The 23,334-nt window shown below is 50.7% G+C and overlaps 2 long non-coding RNA genes across 3 annotated transcripts; one reads left to right on the forward strand and one right to left on the reverse strand.

Moving 5' to 3' along the window:
- Positions 1 to 2,182: 2,182 nt before the first annotated feature.
- LOC139083070 (uncharacterized) lies at positions 2,183 to 4,802 on the reverse strand. 2 transcript variants are annotated; one of them, XR_011539580.1, is made up of 4 exons: positions 4,732 to 4,802; positions 3,824 to 4,378; positions 3,417 to 3,537; positions 2,183 to 3,297 (listed from the first exon to the last, which is right to left on the reverse strand). It is a non-coding gene; the product is annotated as an uncharacterized lncRNA (long non-coding RNA). The 2 variants fall into 2 exon arrangements; XR_011539579.1 differs by having other exon boundaries at positions 3,417 to 3,549.
- LOC103553383 (uncharacterized) lies at positions 2,310 to 23,096 on the forward strand. The gene is made up of 5 exons (XR_545456.2): positions 2,310 to 2,837; positions 4,774 to 4,991; positions 12,941 to 13,011; positions 15,082 to 15,163; positions 22,828 to 23,096. It is a non-coding gene; the product is annotated as an uncharacterized lncRNA (long non-coding RNA).
- Positions 23,097 to 23,334: the final 238 nt, after the last annotated feature.

A 23,334-nucleotide genomic window follows, 5' to 3' on the forward strand; every position in this document is an offset into this window, starting at 1 on the left:
ATATTTGTGATACATATTCAAAACAGGATCATACAATGTGTATCACTGTTCAGATTGCTCCTCCACCTCAATAACATCACGACCTCTTTTTTTTTTTTTTGGTGAGGAAGATTATCTCCTAGCTAACATTTGTTGCCAATCTTCCTCTTTTTGCTTGAGGAAGATTATTGCTGAGCTAACATTCATGCCAATCTTCCTCTATTTTGTATGTGGGACACCACCACAGCATGGCTTGATGAGTGGTGTTTAGGTCCGCACCTGGGATCTGAACCTGCAAATCCTGGGCCGCTGAAGAGGAGTGCATGAACTTAACCACTACGCCACTGGGCTGGCCCCATGGCCATCTTTCCATGGACTGCATGTGGACCCAACTCATTCTTTGTAATGGCTGCTTAGCATTTTAGTACATGCACCTACCATAATATTTTGAACAGATTCTCTTCCTGTTATTTACTGAGAAACTGTCATGGGCAAGGCTCTATTCTGGGGGCCAGAATTTACATTGGAGTAAGGGAGACAGGAAACATATAACTAATTAAATAAACAAGTGGGGGCATCATGGATGATATTAAGTGTTATCAAGAAAATAAAACTGGGGGGTTCGGGGAAAGTGTCACTATGGAGGTGACATTTGACAACTCAAATACAAACTTCTGGATAACAAAAAGGATGCATACTTGGCTCTGTCTAGTTTTGGGCTAAAACGCACACTGCTGGTGGCACCTTTGAGCCCATATGGTGTAGACGGTAGAGATGGAGATGGGGTGAGCCCTGTGACCCGGTCTACCCTCTTATTTGATGTCCTCAGGTGCAGTAGCAGCAGGCCCAGGGTGGCTATTAGGGGCAGGTGCACAGGCTGGTCAGCAGGCCCACATGCCCTGTGCATGAGCCCCTTTCCGCAGGCCCAGCTGGCGGGACGGAGCACCAGGCCGGGCCCAGGTCCAGTGCTTCCTCACACTCGGGACCTCTCGAAGTAATGGAGAGACTTTCTTACTTGTAAAACTGAATACCATGCCTATTCTGCCTCTGCTTTCACAAGATAATGTATATGAAAGTGCTTTAAGAGAGGAAAGTTTCTGTATGAGTGACCTAGGGCTGCTGTAACAAAGTACCACAAACTGTGTGGCTTGAAACCACAGAAATTTATATTCTGACAGTTCTGGAGGCAGGAGGTCCAAAACGGAGGTATCAACTTGTTGGTTCCTTCTTACGTTCTCAGCAGGAGAATCTGATCCAGGCTTCTCTCCTAGTTTCTGGCTGATGTCCTTGGCGCAGTCCTTGGCGTTCCTTGGCTTGTGACAGGGTCATTCCAATCTCTGCCTGTGTCATCACACGGTATTCTCTCTGGGTGTCTGTATCCAAATTTCCCTCTCCTTTATAAGGACACCAGTCATTGGATTAGGGTCCACCCTGATGACCTCGACTTAACTTGCATCTGCAAAGACCTCATATCCAAATTAGGTTACATTCGCAGGTACCAAGGGTTAGTAGGACTTGAACATATCCTTTTGTGGGGACACAAGTCAACTCATAACAGTACCTGATGTCATCTTCATCATCAGCACCATCATTGTCATCATCACCACAAAGAATCAATGTTAAAAAACAAACACACCAAAATGCGTTGTCAGCAAACCAGGTATGCCTGCTTTTGTACTGGACTGCCACCTTATTTTAGGAATCCACCTTGACGTGACAAAGGTAGGTGCTGTGAGTCACCTGGGGGTCTTGTCAAAACGCAGACCTGGTCCGTAGGCCTGGGGCAACCTGATCGTCTGCATCTCCTCAAGCTCCCAGGTGATGCTCTGTGGCTGGCCCCCGGACCACACTGTGAGGGGCAAGGGTCTGATGGACTGCCACGGTACACGCCGCCGACTGCCTAAGGTGCAAGCATCTGGGTCATGTTTGAAGTAACTCCCGTGACCTTCACGATTTCAAAAGCCAACCTGGCAGGCTTCACGCACATCGCTTCCTGATTAGGTGGTCACAGTGGTGACGCCTTTCACTTTCTAACCCATCCCCCACGTAGCACGCTGCCTGTTCTTAGCCTCCAATTAGTATTCTAGTAGACGATTTCACAGACGTGGGACGCGCTTGGGGGAGCCGGGAGGAAACTCAGCTGAAAGGCAGGCTGCAAACACATCAGAACACAAAACACACACATTCAGCCCAAAGACCCCCATTCCTGGACCCCATCCAGACTCTTCCCTTTATTATTTTTGTTCTCTTTCCCATTTAACTAGATCTTGCCTGAAAACAGCCTGGGTGTTGCCAAGGTAACGCCTTAGCGCCTCCCGGAACACATCATTGTTCAATTCCAGCAGCCGCAGCCCAGAGGAATTTGCTATTTGTTTAAGAGATGAAAGCCACAAACTTCCACACATTCTTCTCCAGTTTCACTCCCCTCGAACTGTATGGCCCGGCCAGAGCAGAGTACGACGTTGAGGGGAGGGGGCTCATGGGACCCAACGAAATAGTGGGTGCTTGCGAGTGGTCCTTACCACTCAAAGACAGAGAGGTCTGGGATTTCTCTTGCCGGGGCACTGCAGGGACAACTGTCCTCACTGAGGCTCTGAGAAGGACATGATTGGGGAGGAAAGTCTCGCAGTGGTTGCTCCTCCCAGCCTCAAATCTGGAAATGTGCATCAATCCACCCTTCCCGCAGGGCCTCAGTTTCACAGATTGTAACTCTAGGAAGGGTGCCAGAGCCCCCACTGAGCGGCACACCTAACTCACCTGTATGAAAACACATGGCAGGTGGTTCAGGGCAAGGAGGCGTTTCGAGAATGCACACCGGGCCCATTTAACGAGCTTTATCAGGAACCCAGCGTGGTGAGGTAGGTACTGGGGATGTGGGGGGCACCGTGATGGGGCCTCTGGGTTTTACATTGCCCTGGATCTGCAGCTTCTCTCCAGGAGCTGTGCATTGACCCTACTTCCCTCTGCCGCCACAGACTGATCATCTCTCCGTCCTTGCTTTTCTTTATCATTCTGCTTCTCTCACTAACAACCACTTGGCTGCCCCTCTATGTTGCATCCAAACTCCCTAAGCAGAAGAATTTGATTGGTTCAGGCAGCACTGGCTCCTGGGCCGGGCTACCTCATAGGATGCTGGCTGACCTACAGAAGGGCAGCCCTCGGGTCGGGTGTCACTTGATCCAATCAGCTCTGGCCCATGTGCCACAGCTCCACCGGAACAGCACCGGTCCTTAAAGGGGGCTGCAGATATGGCAGGTCTTCCAAGGCCGGTTCCTCCGTCCAGTGCAAACATGATGAAGTGATGCTTTCAGAAGGATTCTGGGGAGACAGCAAAATGTCTAATGAGGAAGCTTGTCTGAATTTCGTGGTATGATCTGGTGTGTGATATAATCTCCCCTCATCATCGTGGAGACATTGGTAAAACGTGTATCACTCACCAATACTTTTGGCCTTGGACTTGTACTTTTGGAGGCAGGCTGGCTGTGCTGACTCTGGCCTCCAGGACGACACAGGTTTAGAATAGAAGCTGCCCCTGGGGGCCCATCCACAACGAGTTACCTACAGAAAAAACTTAAGAAGTTTGGCAGCGAATGTAAGAAGAAAATACGATGACTCTGCTGGAGTAGCAGGATCACCTGTCTATCAACCCAGAGAGAGCTGTGCAGAGATATCAGGGTGATAGAGAGAGACACACGCATACAGACCCACACACACAAACACCTGGACAGGCACTGTGAGAGACAGAGAGAGAGAGCTCCAAGAGACACACACCCAGAGAGATACACACAGGTATTGGGGAGACAGAGAGAGACACAAACACACACAGAGGCATACTCATACCCACCCAAACAAGCAGAAATGTGAGGAGAGCCTGTGGCTCGAGTGGAGCTAGTCTGGTGGAAGTGAACACTGCATCGTCCCTTCATACAGGAGAGCGAGGCTGTGTAGCACAAGAAGAAGAAAAGGGCCATCTCTCTGGATGTGCAGGATGTCATGGTGAAGCAGTTGCCAAGTTCATCTTCAGGAGAGGGGAGGCCTGCGTGCAATGGCTAGGCGATTCAGTATAATTCCTTTGCAGAGGAAAGTGTGTTCCTTGAAGTTGAAAAGCATACACCAAAAAACAAAAAAGCAGGAGTAGAAATGCTTTTGGAGAAACTGCCAAAACTCAGATGAGTTTTAATTGTCTGTTTAGTCTGTGGCCCCAGCACTCAGAAGCGACCTCCCTCAGGGAACACTGTAACACCCCGCAGAGTCTGGTTGGGGAGCCACTCTGCACAGAAGGACAGCTGTCGTCTGCCTGTGGTTCTCACCACACAGCCACCCACACGGGGGTTGAGACCACGTGGTAATTGGATACTGCATTCCAGCCACAGCCAGTCCCATGGGGCAGGGCCGGCACCTGAAGAGATGAAGAAGGAAATGGATGAGTTGTTCCTGCGGTAAGATGTAGAGCTTACAATTAAGCCTTAGCCTGTCATGTCTGGAAGGGACCTTGGAGGTCTTCTCACCCAACCCTTTCATTTCTCAGAGGAGAAAACTGGAGGTTTTCTCAGAGGTTAAGTGATTTACCTGAGGTCACGCAATGGCCTAATGGTGGCCTGGCAAACTCATTTATCAGCAGCTAGTACCCCTTAACTTAGATCAGTTTTCTTTTTACCTCTTGGAAGATCAGGTCTGTGGTGGAGGGGTGGGGGGGACAAACCCTGACACTTGGTACAAGGGTCTCTGAGAGGGGTTGGTTGAGAAAGTTACCGTGGAACCGTCAAAGAAGTTTCCTCTTCATTTTATCTGTAGGATCTCCCCTCCTTTGGGCCAGCTGTCCCTTTATGAAGACTTCACTGTGGTCACAAAAGGGATGTGGTGAGGTGACTCAAGTCCTTCAGAACAAATGTGATCTGGACAGAATCAGGAAGGGAGTGAGTGGAGAAAGTCAACTGATGATGTTGAGGGGCCAGCAGCGACGTTAGTCACAGCATGGGGGCTCCCTGCTCCCTCCCCTCCCCCAGCTGCTGGTGAGTCAGTTCGTTTGGGTGCAAAGTGCCGTCTGGGGGGAGAGGGGTGAGCAATGGGGAAGGGGAGTGACCACAAAAGGGTATGGATCTCAAATTGGTAACGGAAGGATCCTTGTTCACAACAATGGTGAAAGCCTTGCTGGACAGAGGTATGCGGAAGTCTGAAATTGCTGGCCAAAGGGAGCTTCTGGCTATTCTCTTGAGGGGCCTTGCCATGGTGTCCCTGTCCCTTCCTAATGTTGTTCTTACATCGAACATTCCCTGTCACCTTTGGTGTCCTCCCCCGTCCCTGGATGGGACGGGGAGGACAACGCCAAACTCTTCTCCACTTTGGGAGGCGGTAGGAATGAGCCATCCAAGTTGGTGGGGATTTGCTTGAGGTCTTGTAGAGCCATCAGGGTCCACAGTCACATCTGCAGCACACAGGTGTCTGTCTTTGACGTTCCCCTGGAACCCAGAGAATGCAAGAGGGCAGCTCTTCTCAGAAAGGGGCGTCACATTTACATCACTGATCCAGGGCCAGGAGGTGCAGAGGGAAATGCAGTAAAGAAGACGCAAAAGAAAACCCACCTCCTTGGCTGTACCCCCCCACCCTCAAATGACTCAGTTGGTCATTGAGATGAAAAAACGGCCACAAATTCTTTCTGCTCTCTGCTAGGATCCTCCTTTTGAATGCAAAGGAGAGACTGGGAGCTCTCCGCAGAGTCAAACGTGGATCTCCATCTCAATGCCCAGAGACAAAGGCCAAAAAATGTGAGGAATTTCCAAAGTGCCTCCTCCAAACGGCATCTCCCCCATCCTCTGGCTCAGCTCCACGGGAGCTTCGGATGGGAATGGGGGCTTTCTTCTCCGGGCCTGGCCTGGCCTGCTGCCCACTCACTAAAAGCTTGTATCTGAGTACAAATGAAATTAGGACTCTCGCTGCCCAGCCTCATGCTGTTGTGCTCGTGTAAGAAGATACTTCTGTGAACCTGAATGAGCGGGTGCGGCTGGTGAGCGGGCCCCCACCGGGCAGTCCACACTCTCCCTCACTTGCCCCCCGTCTATGCAGCCACCCTGATGGCGGATTGAGGAGACAGATGCAGCCACCACTCCAGGGCAGTGGGAATGGTTCACTTTCTGACGGTGGCCTTTAAGAGGGCCCTCGTTTGGCTCAGCATTCTTTTGTTCTTCTCCTCTTGGAGGGTGAACAAAAGGGAATTAACTTCCAGGACATCATAAGGAGCAAAGAAAGAGACTGAGAAAGAGCCCATGGAATCTCATTTTAAGACATCTTTGAGAGGCAGAGTGACACTCGATGTACTGGCGCCCTTGGCAGTCTGGGTAAATGTCTGCCAGCCCTCACTGTGCCCATTTGTTTAATACTAACCTCCCCTCCTACCCTTGCAGGATGCTGGGTTCTTTGGGGGAGGCTATGACGCCTCAGAGGATGAGAAAAACCAGAAAAGATGATAACCTGTAGATAATCTTTGGAAGAGGGGTCGCTAGTGATAAAAATTGGATTACACAACCCAACTGTTAACTGTAGGGCTGCTCCAGTCATCCATGACAATATTAGGGAATTTACCTCATTCGTTGACTGCCTTGACCTACCAATCTGGTAGACCTGCCTCTGGCTTTCTTTGCTCCCTACCAGCTGCCAGAATAATTTTCCTCAAGCACTGGCTTGTCACGCCATTGCCAACTTTAGAACCAGCCATAACACCCTGTGGCCAACTCTCCTGTCACTGCTCTTCAACATGGCCGCCCTTCCTCTCCATGCTTCTCATTTATTCCAGTCCGCCTCCCAAATAGTCTGTCCTCACTCCTTGACTCTTATCCCATCCACCATGGAGGACACCTCCCTTCTTCCCTTCTCCCCCTTTCAATATGGCCTTTCACAACCCCCTACTCCTCTTCACTCGTATCCCATTTACCACCTAGCTGGAGTCGCTTTCCCTCTAGGAAGCTTCTCTGACAAACCCCACCTCCCCTCCTTGGTGTCATGCAGGCCTGGCCTCAGAGTGCGGTGTAGCCTGCTGCTCTGTTAGTTGCTTACCCTTGGGGAACTGATGAACCTTTGAGCCTCTTTTTTCCTCATCTGTGAAGTGGGGAAATGATTACCTACCTCATAGGCCTTCATGACAATCACGTGAGATGATAAGAGCATCGTAGTAAACACTCAAGGAACGCCTCCTCTTTTTTTTTCCCCTGAATCCCCTTGATTCTGATGTATTCAGTCTGCATTGCATTCATAGGTAGTTTTTGCTTTGGAACTATCTTTGCAAACTCAAATGTATGTTGGTGGCCTCAAATGCTTTGCTAGTCTTCGTAAGGTCAGGGGAGATCCTATTCTAATGGTTCTCAAAGTGAGGTCCGCTCCCCACGGCATCGGCTTCTCCTGGGAGCTTGGTAGGAATGCAAATTCCTGGGCCCCACCCCAGCCCTGATGAAGCACTGACTCTAGGGGTGGGCCCAGCAATCTGTGTTGTAATGGATTGGTTCTGATGCACACTCAAGTTTGAGAGCTCCTGCTCTATTCCATTGCTGGGAGCCTGAACCCTGTGCAGAATAGTGTGGGACTCACCAGGCTGCCTGAGCTTCAGAAATACCAGTCAGTTAGCTCTCTAACTGACAAGGACCCTGCCGGCAGCTCCCTCCCTCAGAACTGACTCTCCATTCCGTCCTAGAGATAGGTGACTTTCAGACAGCTCTTTCTTCCCTCAGCTCATTGGCAGAGGGAAAAAGAAAGTTTCTTCTCTGTGCTTTGTTTGTTCTCACTGACATTTCACGGCAGCCAGGAGCTTGGACGGCTGTTGGCAGAGAGGTGTAAGCTCCCCAAAGCCCTTCTGGCTGGTGTGCGCTCCTGGGCCGTGCTGCTCTGAGCCCGTGGTGGGGTTTCCCAGAAGACGGACAAAAGGCAGTGCTGGGTGGAGGGAGGGGGTCCAGGTAGTGTGCGCTCGGCCTTTGGGGAAAGCCAGGGGAAGATCACCCCACACCCCAGGCAGCTTCCTCAGGGAGCGGGGGCTGCCTGTGTGGCCAAGGACAGCCAGTCTGGCATGAATGGAGACCTTGTATCAAAGACCTTACTGGAGCCGGGAGCCACAACACAGGGGCTTTTCAGGAGCAATCTCGAAACAGAGGCAGCATTGAGTGCGACTGGTGGCTCGCGGGTAGACGTGGGGTCTGGCCGACGCGTGGCATCGGTAGAACAACATTGCTGCTCCTTCTGACCCTGCCTCGACCGGGGAGGGAGCTTAAACATCTCCTCTCAGAGAGGAAGATCCGGAGAGGCGGAGAGTCGTATTGTCCGTAGCTTAAGCCACCCTGACCCCTCATCAGTATTCAAGGTCATAGCAGGGGGGCAGAATGTGAGCGAAAGGGTCGATGTGCACAGGGAGTAAGCTGGTGTGCTGGACAGGAACGGGTTAAAGACAGCTGCTTGGAGCCATTGCCAAACACCACTCCTTTGGGGCCTATGCTACAAGAAAAGGGAGGCTGCCAGAAGCACTCTTTCTGCGAAGGGGGGTCAAATCCCAGCGGGACCCCCTAAGGGGTCATTGAGAGCTGAGGAAGAACTGCTGGGGCCTGTGCAGAGGCTGCAAGCCGGGGATGGATGACAACCGCCCAGGGGCAGTCAGGACAGGGGTGGAGCGTGGTGGGTTTAATGCTTTCACAGGAAAGAAGTATTCCTCCCCGTGTGCAGACACATGCTCCCTGTCCACCCACAGCCCACGCTCACCTCTCCGAGCTGATCGGTTGGTTGATCCATCAATTAGCCAGACTCCTGGCTTCCTCTCTCTTCTCACTCTGTCTTCTTTTCCAGGGCGACCAACTCTCCTGGTTCGCTTGGGGCCAAAGGGGTTCCAGGGATGCAGAACTTGTGATGCTAAAACTAGGATAGTTGGTCACCTTGCTTCTATCTTTGATATTTTTTACTGCATTTGAAACTACTTATGCTTATCTCCCGCACCTCCCCCACCAAAAATTTGATAATGAGGTGGACAGTGGGAACAAAACAGGGTAGGCCTCTGTTGTGCCCCTTGCGAGGAGGTTAATGGTGTATTGGATGTGGATATGATGCAGACGTTGAAGCCCTCGTTTAAGATACAGTGGGGAAGCAGGTTCTGGCTTATTTAGTACAAGTAGACTGAGGAGGTGGCCGTGCTGTCTCCATTTTCATTCCTGTGCGCATGTGGATCCTGTCTCTTTGTTCCTTTTTAAGGGCTCTTGCACTTCGCCTGGCAGGTCCCACCCATCCTTCAAAACAGCTCAGGCTGGGTCAGGTGGCCTCCCACGTGCTCCCAATGCCACATGTGAGAGGTACACACACATGCACACATATGCACTCATGTGCAGACATACATGCATGCGTACATACATATACACACACGTACGTATATGCACAGCACTTTTCGTGCTCATTTCTTTTTTATCTGCTCCAGTAGACTGTGATCTCTTTAAAGGAAGGGTTGTTTTCTTTTATTTTTCTGTATTTGCTGCTACATGGAAGGGTCAGCGAATGTTTGCTGATAAATGAATGAATGAGCACATTATTCCGGTCCAGGTGAGAGAATTAGGGACGACTTCACGGACCAGGGGGCCTAAAAGGTTCACGGGATATTGCAATGTAGAGATGGAGCGGCGGCCTTCTGGGATGGAGCTGTGTGACACCAGGTAGAGCCAAGGCCTGAGTTCCCTTCTGACCAGCCACCCCCTACCCCTGCCTCCTCTGTCTCGGGAACAGCCCTGTGTCAGCCCGCTATGGTATCTGTTCTCCCAGGCTGGGCGGGTGTCGCTGTCACGCTGTCACACAGTGGTGACTCACCGCTCCCTGGGGCTTTTTTTTCCCCTGAGTGTATTGACAGGCAGGCCCAGGAGAGCTGGGGAGCTGTCCTGGAGGCCTTGCCTGTCCAGCCCTCTCAAAATGACAGCTGCCTCGGGGAGGACAACTTGATTTTCAGGGAAAATGCTGCTGTTTTCACTGTTCCATCAGAAAACAGTGATCCCAATCAGGTCATCTCAGAACACTGGTGGGTTCCTGTTCAGCAATCTCTCTCCTTCAGAGGCCTTCCCAGGGTGCAGCCCAGGCCTCTGAGGCAGCCTGCAGACTCTCACAAGCTTGGGGCAGGGCCAGTGCCCAGGAGGCCTCCTGGAGAAAGCCTGGGGGGCAGAAGGAATGAACTCAAGGTGAGCACCAGGAAAGCCAGGGTCCTTGCCCCAGTAGCTTTTGGTCCCTAACCAGGGGAGGCCCAGGCTGCCTGTGCCAGGACCCCATGGCTTTCCCCCACCCCTCCCCACCCCACTCCCTCAACCCTTTCTCTCTTCCTTTTTCCCTTCCTTGTCTTTTCTCCTCACCCTCCCCTGTCTGTACCTCACCCCTTTCTTTCCTAGCTGGCAGTCTCTGCATCTTAGCCCAGGGGAGGATGACATGGATGAACGAGTCTTCCTTAACCACCCTGAAATTGATCACTTGTTTTGTGCTTTCCTCCTCCACTTGGATGGAACGAAGGCAGAGACTAGTTTCTTCACCTAACTATGCCGCAACACTTAGAACAGCAACTGGTACATCATAACTAATGAGTGAATGAATGAGGCCAAATAGTCAGCCCCATACCCCAGGCTGCAGCGACTTAGCCCCGGGCAGTGGCCGGGCTCTGTGTTTGGAAGATTCCTGGGATGAGGGTGAGGTCTGGGGAAAGCCCCCTGCACTTCTACAGTCACTTCTTTGAACCCCAGGGGAGCCTCAGAAGGCAGAAGGAGGTTTCAGGGCACAGGAGCCGTGACAGCTCTAATTGCTTGCCTTGCCTTCTGCAAGCAGAGCCTCTTGCTGTGCTCTTGGCATTTTCTCATGTGAGTCCCACTCCCCCAGTGCCCGGCCTCCTTTGGTCCAGAGCACTGAGCTCATTTCTCCTGCTCTCCCCCAGCTCTGCCTGTTTTGTGGCCAGCACTCCTTTGCTGACATGGTGACAGGTACTGGGAGGGACAGGGAAGCCCCTGTGCCCATGCTCTTACTTATATCAGAAGAGCCTAGACCCAGACAGGTGAGGTCCTTGGCTCAAGATCATGTTACCTGTCCTTGGCAAAGCTGAAAATTCATTTAGTTTTTCATTCATGGGACATATGTTTGAGTCCCTACAATGTGCCAGCACTTTCCAAGTCACTTGAGATACATCACTATACAAAACAATAGGACAATAGCATCAATATAACAGTATAACAGAATTACCAACTGAAATAACTATGCCTTGTCAGTCTTTTGTGATACAAGTGTTGTGCTAAGTGCTCTGTTTATACTATTTCATGTAATCCTTACAGCAAACCCATAAATTAAGTCCTCATTTTCAGAGGAAGACCACTCATCTAATGACCTGACTTCATGCCCTGTGTTTATGGTTTCGGTGATACACCGCAACCTCCTAAATTATGACACTTGGGTCTTGACTCCCAGTCCAGGACTCTTTCTGCCCTACTAGTCTGTCTTTCAGACTTCCCCTTAGCTTCATTCTTTATCTGAAGAGCATCTGCTATTTAAAGGTCAAAGTTTGTATCTTCACATAAAGTCTGAAGTCAGTAGACGACCCAGTCATTTCCTAGGGTCTAGGAAAGATATTACAAAATTACAGAGGCAATAGAGAAAGAAAGATAATCCCCAATCTCTAGTCACACTAAAGCATGAAGTAACAGAGAATGGTCTTTTCCTCTGTGGGTCCAGAATCGAATTTACTGTTGTTGTTAGTGCTGTCAAGTCAATTCTGACTCCTAGCAACCCTGTGGACAGCAGAGTGGAACCCTGCCTGGTCTTTTGCGCCATCCTCTCGTCTTCTGGTGCTGTATCAGACAATGCTCTGAAGCTATTCATAGGGTTTTCATGGCCAATTTTTTGGAAGTGGGTGGCCAGTTTCTTCTTCCTAGTCTGTCTGAGTCCGGAAGCTCCAGTGAAACCTGTCCACCGTGGGTGACCCTCCTGGTATTTGAAATATCAGGTGGCATAGCTTTCATCATCACAGCAACATGGAGCCACCACAGTATGACAGCCCACAGATGGTTGGTGTGGTTCCCTGACTAGGAAACAAACCTGGGCAGCAACAGTGAGAGCACTGAAACTTAACCACTAGACCACCAGAATCATAGTTGATTAAAATGCATTGAGAGCTTTCTAGGAGAGGCACAGAATTATACTACGCAGGATCCATATCTTTAAGGAGCAGATAACCTAGTCCTCACTGGGAATATAGATGCCTTGGAGAGGTAGACACAATGTGATATGTTTGCCAAATCCAGCTTCATTTTTCTCTTCCTAGGCACATAGCAAGATTACATTTCCCAGACTCCTTTGCAGCTAGGTTTGGATGACAGGAGTCCTGACCAATGGCATGTGGGCAGAAGTGATGGGATGTTGTCCATGCTCCTTCCCCTCCAATCATACATTTAAGGTGACAGCCTCATAAGTTGGAAGTAGCCTAGAACTGCCAGGTAGGACCGCCTGATGCTCATCGGTTGGGATTGGTACTAATGGTTTGGTATGACCTACATAATCTGGACAAGAAAGCTAACAAATAGAGAAAAGGTACCAACTTCGAAAACATACTAAACCTAAAAACAGTCGTTTAGGAATGCATATGTATGTATTAAAAATATACTGAAAAGCAAGACTAAAAATAAACAAACAAAAAATCCAGAAGGCTATTTTTCCCTCAGGTGGAGGATGGAGAAGGGCGTGATTAAGAGAGCACAAAAGGGGCTGATTCAAATGCATTGGTAACACTGTCTTTATTGGTATGGGTCATTTATATACGGTTTTCATTATGTTATTTTTATGTGTTATTGTTGTAGAAATAATACACAATAAAAATTTAAAAGACATGATGGTGTTTTATATGTTATCATTTGTCTATCTGTCTATCTATCTATCTATCTATCTATCCCTTTTCTCATTCTGTGTATATGGCCCATATAAAATGGTGAAGGAGGAGGAGTGTCTGAGGAAAGGAGTGAAGAAGAGAGGAGTGGACCATTTATAAAGCCGGTGGCCGTGCAGGTAGGTGAGAAAGAAAGCCATTGACAGAGAGGGAAGGGTTGCCAGAGAGGCATGATGACAGCCTGGGCCATGAGTTTGGGGAATTGATGGTAAGTCAGGGTCTCTGCAGGAAAACGATGCCACGCACAGAGGATTGTTAAAGAGAGTTTCATAAAAGGATTATTTACAACAGGCGGGCCGGGTTAAGAGAAACCAACAAGAGATGGCACAGCACCCCTCAGCTAGCAACAGCTGGGAGCCATTAGTGCTCCTTGGCTCAAGGGAACGGGGAGAGGCCTCCCTGACAGGAAGGTGACCTGAGAGAGGAGGAGGGGGGAGGCAGAGGGACAAATATCCTTGCCTCACTCTCTTCCCACCGTCCCATCTCTTGTTGGTGTTTCCCACTAGCTGAACCCATCTGGAAGACAGAGGTAAATGCATTCACGCAGTCCCTACATGTCAGCCTCCCGGGGTTCAGGGTGGAGAGTGGATTGGAGGGGTAGATGGAAAATACCCAGCCCATTAGTGGAGAAGAAAGTTTTTTAAAGAAGTTTACAAAATGTCAGATGCCATATCCGGCTGGTGCCTCAGCATCAATCAAGGCAGTGGCTCCAAACGGTAGGAGGAATCACTATATTCTTTATTGTTGGGGAAAGAAAAGCTAGTTTCACTTAAGAATGTTTTCGATGAAGGTGTGAAAAGTATTAATTTTATTAAATCTTAACCCATGATTTAAAAATGTTTTTCTATGTGATGAAATAGGAAGTTTGCATAAAGCGCTTCTAATGCATGCTGAAGTATGATGGTTGTCTTAAGGAAAAAGCATGTGTGATTTTTTTGAGTTGTAAGTTGAACGAGCTGCTTTCTGTATGGAATCTCATTTTTTTTTTCTTGAAAGAATGACTGATAAGAGCAAGGGGGAGAAATGTCCTGGTTTCTTTCTTCTCCTGTCCTCCAATTTCAATGGACAACCCTGTCTGGAAACTAGTTCTCAAGAGACCTTGGGGAACATAGCTTGCGGGAGTCAGTGCCCCTGCAACACAGAGCAGAGAGCAGGGAAGGGCCACGCATGGATCTGAGAGCAATAGGCACATGCCCGGCTCAGAAAAGGAAGGAGAGAATCAGGATGTCGGCTGAAGGGAGCCACAGGGATGACAAGAGGCTGCTCATCATGGGAGGATCTTCTATTGGTGTGAGGGAGGCAGGCAGAGTAGAGGAAGGCAGAGACAAACCCAGTCTGGGTGGGGATAAGAGCAGAAGGGGGACATGGTAGGCTCCAGGCAGAATGTTGTCCTTGGAGAGAGGGGCCAGTGGATCTAGAATTTCCACATTCTAATAGCTAGTAGGGCTAGCTGATTGGCACTGAACGTAGGGAACTAGTTTAGAAACTGTTTGCAAGCTGCTCTTAGGGTCTGTTTCTTTGGGGAGACTGTAAGATATTGGGCACGGAAAGGCTAATGTTCTCTATCCCTAGGCTTACAATTTTCAAGTCTCTATTTGTAGTCTTGGCCCCTCTCATACCCGACTGCCTGCTAGAGATCTCCACCTGGAGGATGAGGTGCCTATCCTCTTTTCCTCAGGGCCTGGGTAACTCTTACTCACCCTTCCGATCTCACCCAAGATGGATTTCTCCCAAGAATCCTTCCCTGGCTCCTAGACTAGCCTCCCATAGCTCAGGCTTTACTGTCATTAGCTGTTCAACGAACATCTCTTCTGTCAACCTAAATAAAGAGTTAGACTGAGGCAAGCTCGAATTACTAGAAATTGAGTTTATTCGAAAATAGCAGAGGAATTGCAATTCAGAAATGCATGCTGTTGCAAGCTACAGGTGAGTCCGTTCAGAGTTTGGGGCCGGGCTGTATTTATGGACAAGGAGCTCAAAGAGGGGGAAGACCAACCAGAGTCCAAGCAGTAAGTTCATTGGCTTGAGGATGGGGAGAGATTCTTGGCGGATGTTCATTGGTCAGGAGATAAGACTCAGTTCTCTGTAAATCAGGCTTTAGGGAAATCAGTCTCTCGGTTCGTAAGTTCTGTTCTTCTGAGGGCGCTTGTGTGAGATTCTCCATTTCACATGCTCTGGTTCCATTTTAGATTGAAATCGTTTCACATTCCCCACTCGAAAGTAACTGCATGCATCTCTATCGCCAGCTCCCAGCACAGTACTCGGTAGAAGGTAGGTACTTAACAAATATTTGATGAGTGAATGAATGGCTGATTGACGTGGGGAGATGTGGCATGTCGGGGTGCATCTCCATTCCTGAGGTTCACATTAGCAACTATACCCTCCCTCCTGCCTCTGGAGTCTCAGAGAGGCAGAGAAGAGAACTGTGCTGGGCAACCCTTCCCTAGTGTGTGCCCTTCACAGAAAAGAGCCAGGAGCTTGCAGCTTAGTTTAGCTCTCAGGGAATGGCTATGCAATCTTGGGCAAGCCGCGTAAACTTTCTCAGTCTCCGTCTTCTCATGGATAAACTCTCTGCCCCCACACCTCTCAAGGCTGTTGCGGAGGTGAGAGTTGATGTTACTGATAGCGAAACCCAAATTCGGAGGAGCCCCTGAACAGTCCTCTTGGCTTTAAGCCCTAGGTGGCCACACTGGCTGGTGGCCACACTGATGTCACCAGCCCTGTTATCTCCTTCAGAGAGGAAATGTTAACTGGAAGCACTTCAAGGGAGACAGCTCTTTGACTGTGGAGCTGCCCACGTCTCCAAGGCTTCTGAAGGCTGTGGGGGAGGGATCCTCAGCAGGGGTGGGGTGTGCCGGCCAGCTGAGGGGCCAGCCCGTCTTCCTCCACCACTCCCACCATGGCGTTCGCACATGGGGCAGCTGATTCAGAGAGGGGAACAGGCTAGACCCAGGAATTCTGATTCCCAGATAAACTCTCATCCCGGATGGGCTTTCATTCTGCCAAGGATAAATGAAAGAGATAGGCCCTGAGCAGAGAGAACCTTTCTGGAAATGTCCATGTCCCTTCCCTGCAGTGACCTGTGCCAAGCCCTGGGACATAGGGACTAAAGGCTCTGCCCTCAAAGAGCTTGGGGTTGAACAGGAGGGTAGAATAGATGCTCTTATCATGGGGAGGACCCAGCCTTGTCAGGGAGCAATGAAGCCTGAGGCTTGCTGGGGACGGAGCAGTGGGTGGTGGCCCTGTCCCATTGCAGCTGGCTGGCTCTTTCTCTCCTGGAGCTGCAGAGGCAGGTCTGCCTGGCGCTGAGGAGGGCGCTTCCTGGCTCCAGGCTCTGGGGTTGACTCACGGGCAGTGTGAGGCGGATGCCATGGGAAAGGGCTTGTCTCAGAGGAAGGCCCGAGGTTCCTGGGGAGAAACAATCTCACTTCCTCATTTTTCCAGCTGAAGTGCTGCACGACCTTCCTTGGGGGCCATTAGAGCCCCTGGGCCTGGCTCACAGAAGCCTGAGAGGCCCCCACAGGCCGGGGATTGGAGGTGAGGTGGTCTGCAGGAATGCAGTAGTCTGGGGGGAGGGTGCGGCTGGTACCAGCTAAGACTGTGGTTTCACCAGCAAAGCCCCTCTGAAGCCAGGAGGCCAGAGTGTATGAATTATAGACCTTGCCCAGCTCGATGAGGGGGCTGAGCTGGGAGCCCTGGGCCTGACGCCCTTCTAAGGGTAGATAAGGACGGATCAGAGGGAACTGCTTGTGGGCTCACCCCACATACACCACTATTTCCAGGATCCACCTCTGAGTGGCTGGAGTGACAAGACAGATGACATATACATAGATGGAAAGGATTTTGTATTTCCTTTGGAAGCGCTTTGCTCAAACGTCTTGTGTGTGAACCAGCCCGTGTACCTCAGCTGGTCAGCCCCCAACCCCTCTGGTGTTGGGTCTTACTCCCCCAGCCCCCAGGTCCTCCCATAAGGCTGGTTCTGCCCCCTCTGGCTTATCCCTTGGAGCTGGTTTATCCCTTGGAGCCCAGGTTGGCTTGAAATCAACATCAAGAGCAGCTTCTGTGAGTCTCCTTAAGACCCACTGGGGGCCTCTGTGCCTGCCCATGCCCGGCTTGGGGTCAACAGCCCCTATGCCCTGGGAGAAGTGTGGACTTCCCTGGAGGTTTAGTGGAGGTCAGGAAGAGAAGTCACTGAGAGCAGTTACCCAGACTTCCCCGCCCAGTCGACATCCTGGCCCTCTCTGCAGCCCTGTTCCTCGGCACCAAGTTGTCCAGCCCCCTTTTTCCTTTCTGCTCCTTATTCAGACTCTAAAAATCCCTCTGCTCTCCAAAGCAGTGGGGCCTTTCCCAGATCCTCCCCTCAGGCCTCCTCGGGGTTTCCCTTCAGCCTGCAGACTGCAGCCTTCACCAGCCACCAACCAGAGCGGGCTGAGCTGTGTCAGTAGCTGCGCTGTGACTGCCTGCAGGTTCTTTTTTTCAAAAAGATTGGCACTTGAGCTAACAGCTGTTGCCAAGCTTTTTTTTTTTTTTTCCTTCTTCTTTTCCCCAAAGCCCCGCAATACATAGTTGTATATTCTAGTTGTGAGTCCCTCTGGTTGTGGTATGTGGGATGCCGCCTCAGCATGGCCTGATGAGCGGTGCCATGTCTGCACCCAGGATCTGAAACCCTGGGCTGCCCAAGCAGAGCGTGCGAACTTAACCACTAGGCCATGGGGCCGGCCCCTACATGCAGGTTCTTACGTCTGCCCAGGTGCATCCCCTTGCTTCATCCCCCCACTCCTAAAGAAGAGAGGAGTTTAATTGTGGGGGGTGCAGTCCGATTGCAGGGCGCAGGGCCCTGCTGGGTGGGTGATCTGCCCAAGTTTCTGTCAATGCACCATGGTGGGGCATTTCCAAAGCTCAGGGCTAGGATCTTTGTCCATACCCAGGATCCAGGAACCCATCCTCGCTCCCCCAAACTTCCAACAATCTTTCCTCCCTCAAAAAAAAAGGCCCTTTTGATGTTTATCTCCCTCTTGGAACATACATGCCAAGTGTCATAAGTAATAAAAATAAGACTATCACCAAACACTTAGCACTTACTCTGTTCCAGGTACTATTCCAAGCACTTTATAGTTATTAACTCAACCTCAGTAGTTGGGTGGCGGGGGGTGGGGGGCGTCTGTCTGACTTTTTAAACTATATAGTGGAGTCCTTAAGGGTGGAGACTGGGGTGCCATGTCTGTATCCTCCAAATTCTTTGCACTCTCGGGATGTTTGCTGATTGACTCAGTCTGTCCTTGGGAGGTCCCATCCCATTCTGATTACTCACTTTCCCTTTCTCTTCAAATAGGGCTAAGATTTCCTGCCCTTTCTTCCTCCTTTAGGGCAATGGAAAGTGATGGAAAGTGACCTGGAGAGGCTTTAGGGTCATTGGGACTTTCTTCCTCTGACTGCAGGTGGACACTTTGCCCATCCAGGAAGGCACCTGCCAGAGACGAGCTGGGGAAGACAAAAGTGGGCTCTCTGAGCGGGAGGGTGTGTGTGTTCACGGTGGTCGACTCTGGGTGATGGATCCTGAAAACTTGGCTTTCTTGCATTTCTTACCCTGAGCAAGCGTTGCTTTTTCACTCTCAAAGGGAAATTAGACGTAACAAAGTCGAATGTTTGCTGAGCACTTTGTGGAGTGGTGACCGTTGCGGTAAGTGTTAAAGGATGAACACAGAAGCCCCAGGAGCTGCGTTCAGCAGACATCCATCGTGATGGTTGGTGACTTGTTTTGACTGACCAGTGCCTGTGCCACACCCACTGATAAATATTTTAATATCTCCCCTGACCAGAAGGCATAATCTCTTCTTTGGAGGGAAGATTCTAATCTGGGGCCAGTTCCCTTTCCCAAGCCAGCAGCCCCCGTCTGATGACGTCCTGTGTTGGTCTCTTTGCTTCTCTAAGACAGTTGCAGGAGGGCATTCTGCCACCTCCCTCTTGGCTTCCCTGTTTCAACCTCCCAGCCCTTACAGTTCACAGTCTCCGGCTCCAGGTTGGTGTCAACACGCTAGAGCAGAGACGTCCTCAGCCCTGCTGCATATTTAAAACGCCAAGGCCTGAGTTGCATCCCAGACCAGTTAAATCAGAACCTCTGGGGGAGCCCACGGGACGGGTATTTTCTAAGGCTTCCAGGATGCCTCTGATGGGCAACCAGGGTTGAGGACCACTGAGGCAGCCAGCCGGGAGATGCAGAAGGGCCCTAGCACTGACAAAAGGGCCAGCGTGGATTTGCTTGCCCTGCACTAGACACTATGGAGGAGGATGCATAGATGCCTGCACACATAGGTTCCTGCCCTCTGGAGGCGTGTTGTTGATGAGCAAGTGGATGAGAGGCTAGAGCTTTTGCACAGAGAGACAGGAACGTTCTATGTGAGCCCCACTGAATCCAGTCTGGGCCAATTCAGACATGAGGGTCGAAAGTGCTGGGGAAGGAGGCAATTCAGGGGGCAGGGGAATAATCAGGTCAGTCTTTCTGGAAGAAGTTCTGGAGGTGGTTTTGGGGAGAGAGTCCCTCACACTGGGGAACGGACTCTTCTGATCCTAAGGGTTTTCTCCGAGACTCCTTATCTGATGATCCAGGCTTTTTGTAACTCTGGCCCCCAGTGGGTGTGGCTGGCCACTCTTCAGTCCCTGCCCGGCTCTCCAGGACACCCCGACAGGACTAGGTTCAGGCAGATAAGGACCGTGCTTGTTAGCACAGCTGTTCCCTGCAACACCCAGCGTTGTTTTCAAACCTCCGGAAATGTGGCTACATCCACCCAACTTCAGAGTTGGGCTTGGTTCCAAATAAAAGGAAATTTAGTCAGTTTTCCCAGACATGGGGACAAAAATAGAGTTGACAGGAACCTCAAAGGGTCTGCTGGGATACCAGGGTCACACCTAGAAAAATCTATTGGATCTTGGGTCTGGATGCCGTCAGACGCTCAAAGCATTTCAAAGCTGAACTTTTAGCATCAACAATTACCTCTGGAATCTGTCCATACAGGTTCTTCAGAGACGCTGCTCTAAAGGTGATGTTGTCTTACAAGAAGGCGGTTTTGTTCCTTCTGCTGTTAACAGTTCTAGAGCTTTCTGTGTGTTTACTGAGTGTCTTTGGCTAAGAAGCTGGAACCGTGCTTAGTACAAGATTTCAGAGTTTATGAGATTCTGATAAACTATCTGTGTGGTCAGGGAGATTGTACCCCTAGGAGGAAAGGAACTGAATGACATAACTCATGTTTGGATGGGCTGGATCCTGGCGTGATTTATTCTGCCCACTTTCAACTCTGGATCCTATCTCAGGTGTCTGTGTCCTGTGTAAGCTCATGCTGCGGGACAGGGCATCCTGGGGGGATGTGTTCTGCCTCAATATCCCCAGCAAGGCGATGCTAAACTGTGTTGACATCACATGTATCCTTCCTCACTCTGGGAAGCATTCTCTTTTTCACTGCCCTTTTGAGAACTCGGCACCAGCTGCTTTACAGTGGCAGGAGGCGGTTTCCGATGTACTTGGGACTTTCAAGGACCCCTAAGTGGAGAGAGGGGCCATGTTGCTGGTGAGCAGCAGAGCTGAGCCTGAAATTTGAGTCTCTGGATCTCCAGCCGTCCTCTGCCAGGGAGTGAGCTGTGGGCAATGAGATGGGGGTGCCCAGAGACTCCAGAAACTGGAGATTGCATAAAGCAGGAAGCAGATAATCAGGGTTGGAGAGGACAACGTGTCTCCCCATCTCCATACGTTTGTTGGTGTGCCCGTGCACCCTGTGGCCGAGGCAGGCCAGACTTGGTCCTTGTCAACAGCAAGCCGTCCTCATTCCCCAGGGGAAGTTTCCTGGAGGGCTCGAGGCCCCTGCTTGTGTTGACAGTAAAGGGAAGGGATGTCAGATGGCAGAACTGAATTCGTTTTCCTTTAAAATGAGAAATGTGGCTTGAAAGTGACCGGAGCAAATTACTTAACCCCTCTGAGATTTAGTTTCCTCACTTGTAAATTGGGACCAGTTAAGAGTACCTACTTCATAGGGTGTGCTGAAGGTTAAGCTGAGATGACATTTACAAAGCGCCGGGAGAGCACTGAGGACAGGAAGCTTCATAAGGCTGAGGAAGCCCCCTTTTTCCTAAAGCCTCCTCAGCTGAGCCAGACTTCCTTCTCCCTTTCCCCTCGCCCATCTTGGAGCCCTTGAGGGTGGGTGTGGGATGGCTCTGTCCCTTTGAGACAAAGGTGCCCCCAGGGGAAGTGACTTATTCCTAGAACAATGACTCAACAACTCAGGGGTCCCGGAGCAGGCAGGCGGGTCTCCCTGCTAATGCTGAGTTTGTCCCTTCCGCTGGCCAGCCTGGGACCCTGCCTCCCATCTTACCGCAGTCGACTGCCGGAAACCCCGCCCCATTGTCCTGGGAGGCCCAGAGTCATGGCTGCGCTGGGCTGATGGTTTCCTTCTCTGGCTGAGATAACTGGGGGAGATGGCTATCGGGTTCAGGGAAAGGGTGGAGGGTCTGAGCAAGCCCCTCGCTGCCCTGCAATATCTGGCAGGCCACACTTAGAGAGGAGATCATCTAGTCTCACAGCCTGAGCCTGCCGCTTCCTCCTTTCCTTTCCCCTCCTCTTCTCCTTCCCTCAGCGCCCCCAAGGGCTTTGATGCGTTGTTGGGAAGCTTGGTGTGAGGCTGGGCACACCGTGTCCGTGCTGAGGGCAGGAAGGACTCCCCCGCCCTGGCAGGCTGATGGCCATGACGCAGGGGGAGAGAGGTTTTGGTGAGGGTGGTTCGATTGCTCGAGTTTTGTCCTAGGAAAAAAGCTTCCTTGTGACTGAGCTTGGAGTCACAGATCTGAGTTTAAGTCCAGACTCTAAGCCGGATTAGCTCCGTGAACTTAGGAAACTTCAAGTTCCTTCTCCGAGCCCTGGTTTTCTCATCTGTTAAGTGGGGATAAAAATGCGGAATGCATACAGTTATCATAAGGAATAAAAGATCTAATGCGTGTAGAGACCCCAGCAGAGGGCCTGGCACAAGGAAACTAGCATGATGGTCATTCCTGTGCTGCCACGTGGCAGGTGGCCTGGCGACGAGAGTGCCTAGGAACTCTCTCCACCTCACCTTTTCCTGGAAACAGTAGCTCAGATTCTGTTGGTAGGTGAGATGGATCATCTTGGCACAGAAGGAGTAACACTTCATTCCTTCAATAAGTGTCTATTTATTGAAAGCTTACTATGTACCAGGCACTGTTCCAGCAGCTTGAGAGACAACAATGAACAGGATGGTCCCTGTTCTTAGAGTGTAGGAATGTGCAGGCCTGGGGGATGAGGATGGGGCGGGAACAGATAACCAACCAGCAAAGCATAAGACTATAGGATAACTTTACCTACAGAGGGGTGCTTTGAAGAAAATGAGCATAGAATAAAGTTAGATGGCGGCAGCTGCAGCCGTGTTGGTTTAGATAGGGCACGCGGGGAAGGCCTGTCTAAGGAGGTCAACTTTGAGGACCATTTGAATACAGCAAAAGAGCGAGTGGTCAGAACACTTGGTGGGAGAGTTTCTAGACATTGAGGACAGCAAGTTTGGAAGCCCTGAGGTAGACACCCAGCGAGGCAGGTTCTAGAAGAGCGTGACGACGGGTGCAGAGGGGGTGAAGGGAGAGAGAGGGTGAAGGAGCTCAGAGCTGGGAGCACACTGGGGGCTGAGGAGCCTCTCTCTGGCCCCAGGCTGAGACCTCCGTCCCTCCACAGGTGGCCTGTTGCCTGCATGTGTGCATGCGTGCGTGTGTGTGTGTGTGTGTGTGTGTAGGGGACGTCAGGGAGGAGCGGAAAGCTGACCATGGTGGACTGTGTGTTTTTTTTAATTACGGTGATGGCAGGCAGCTGTCACTGGTTTCTTTTTACTTATTTATTTTGTCCCTGGTTCCTGATGAAACTTTCTGGTGCTATTTGCTGACGCCAGAGGCAATCTTGAGTTCTGAAAACACAGCAGGGCCCAGCTGCTCCCCTTGGGCCGCCCCCATTTACGACCAGCTCACCAGTGCATGGGAGACAGCAGGCGGCCAGGGGCATCACCTCCACGTGATGCTGCTCCAAGCTCTGTGTGCCAGCCTGGAGCCCTCATCAGGACCATAATTTGGGGAGGAGAAAGCTGCCTCCGTCCCCAAGTCAAACCCATTGCTTGACTAAATTAGCTGGTATTTCCCCTCATTAAATTGATACTTAATCAAATAATTTCGAAGCCACAAACATTTCTTGGGGCTAAGCACGACGTAGGATACAAACCCAGCTGGTAGTCGTGGGTATGGTGTGCTGGCTGACAGCTGTTCTGATGAGTTTTTACATATTTTAAGTTAGCACACTGCTAGAAACAAGGATGAACAAAAGATTTTCTCTGCCAGCAAGAAGCACACACCTCGTCGTACCACTCGGCTGATTGTCCGAGGTGCTGGGTGAAGGAAGGGTTTCG

The sequence above is a fragment of the Equus przewalskii genome, chromosome 4, assembly GCF_037783145.1.
Source record: "Equus przewalskii isolate Varuska chromosome 4, EquPr2, whole genome shotgun sequence".
Lineage (NCBI taxonomy): Eukaryota > Metazoa > Chordata > Mammalia > Perissodactyla > Equidae > Equus > Equus przewalskii.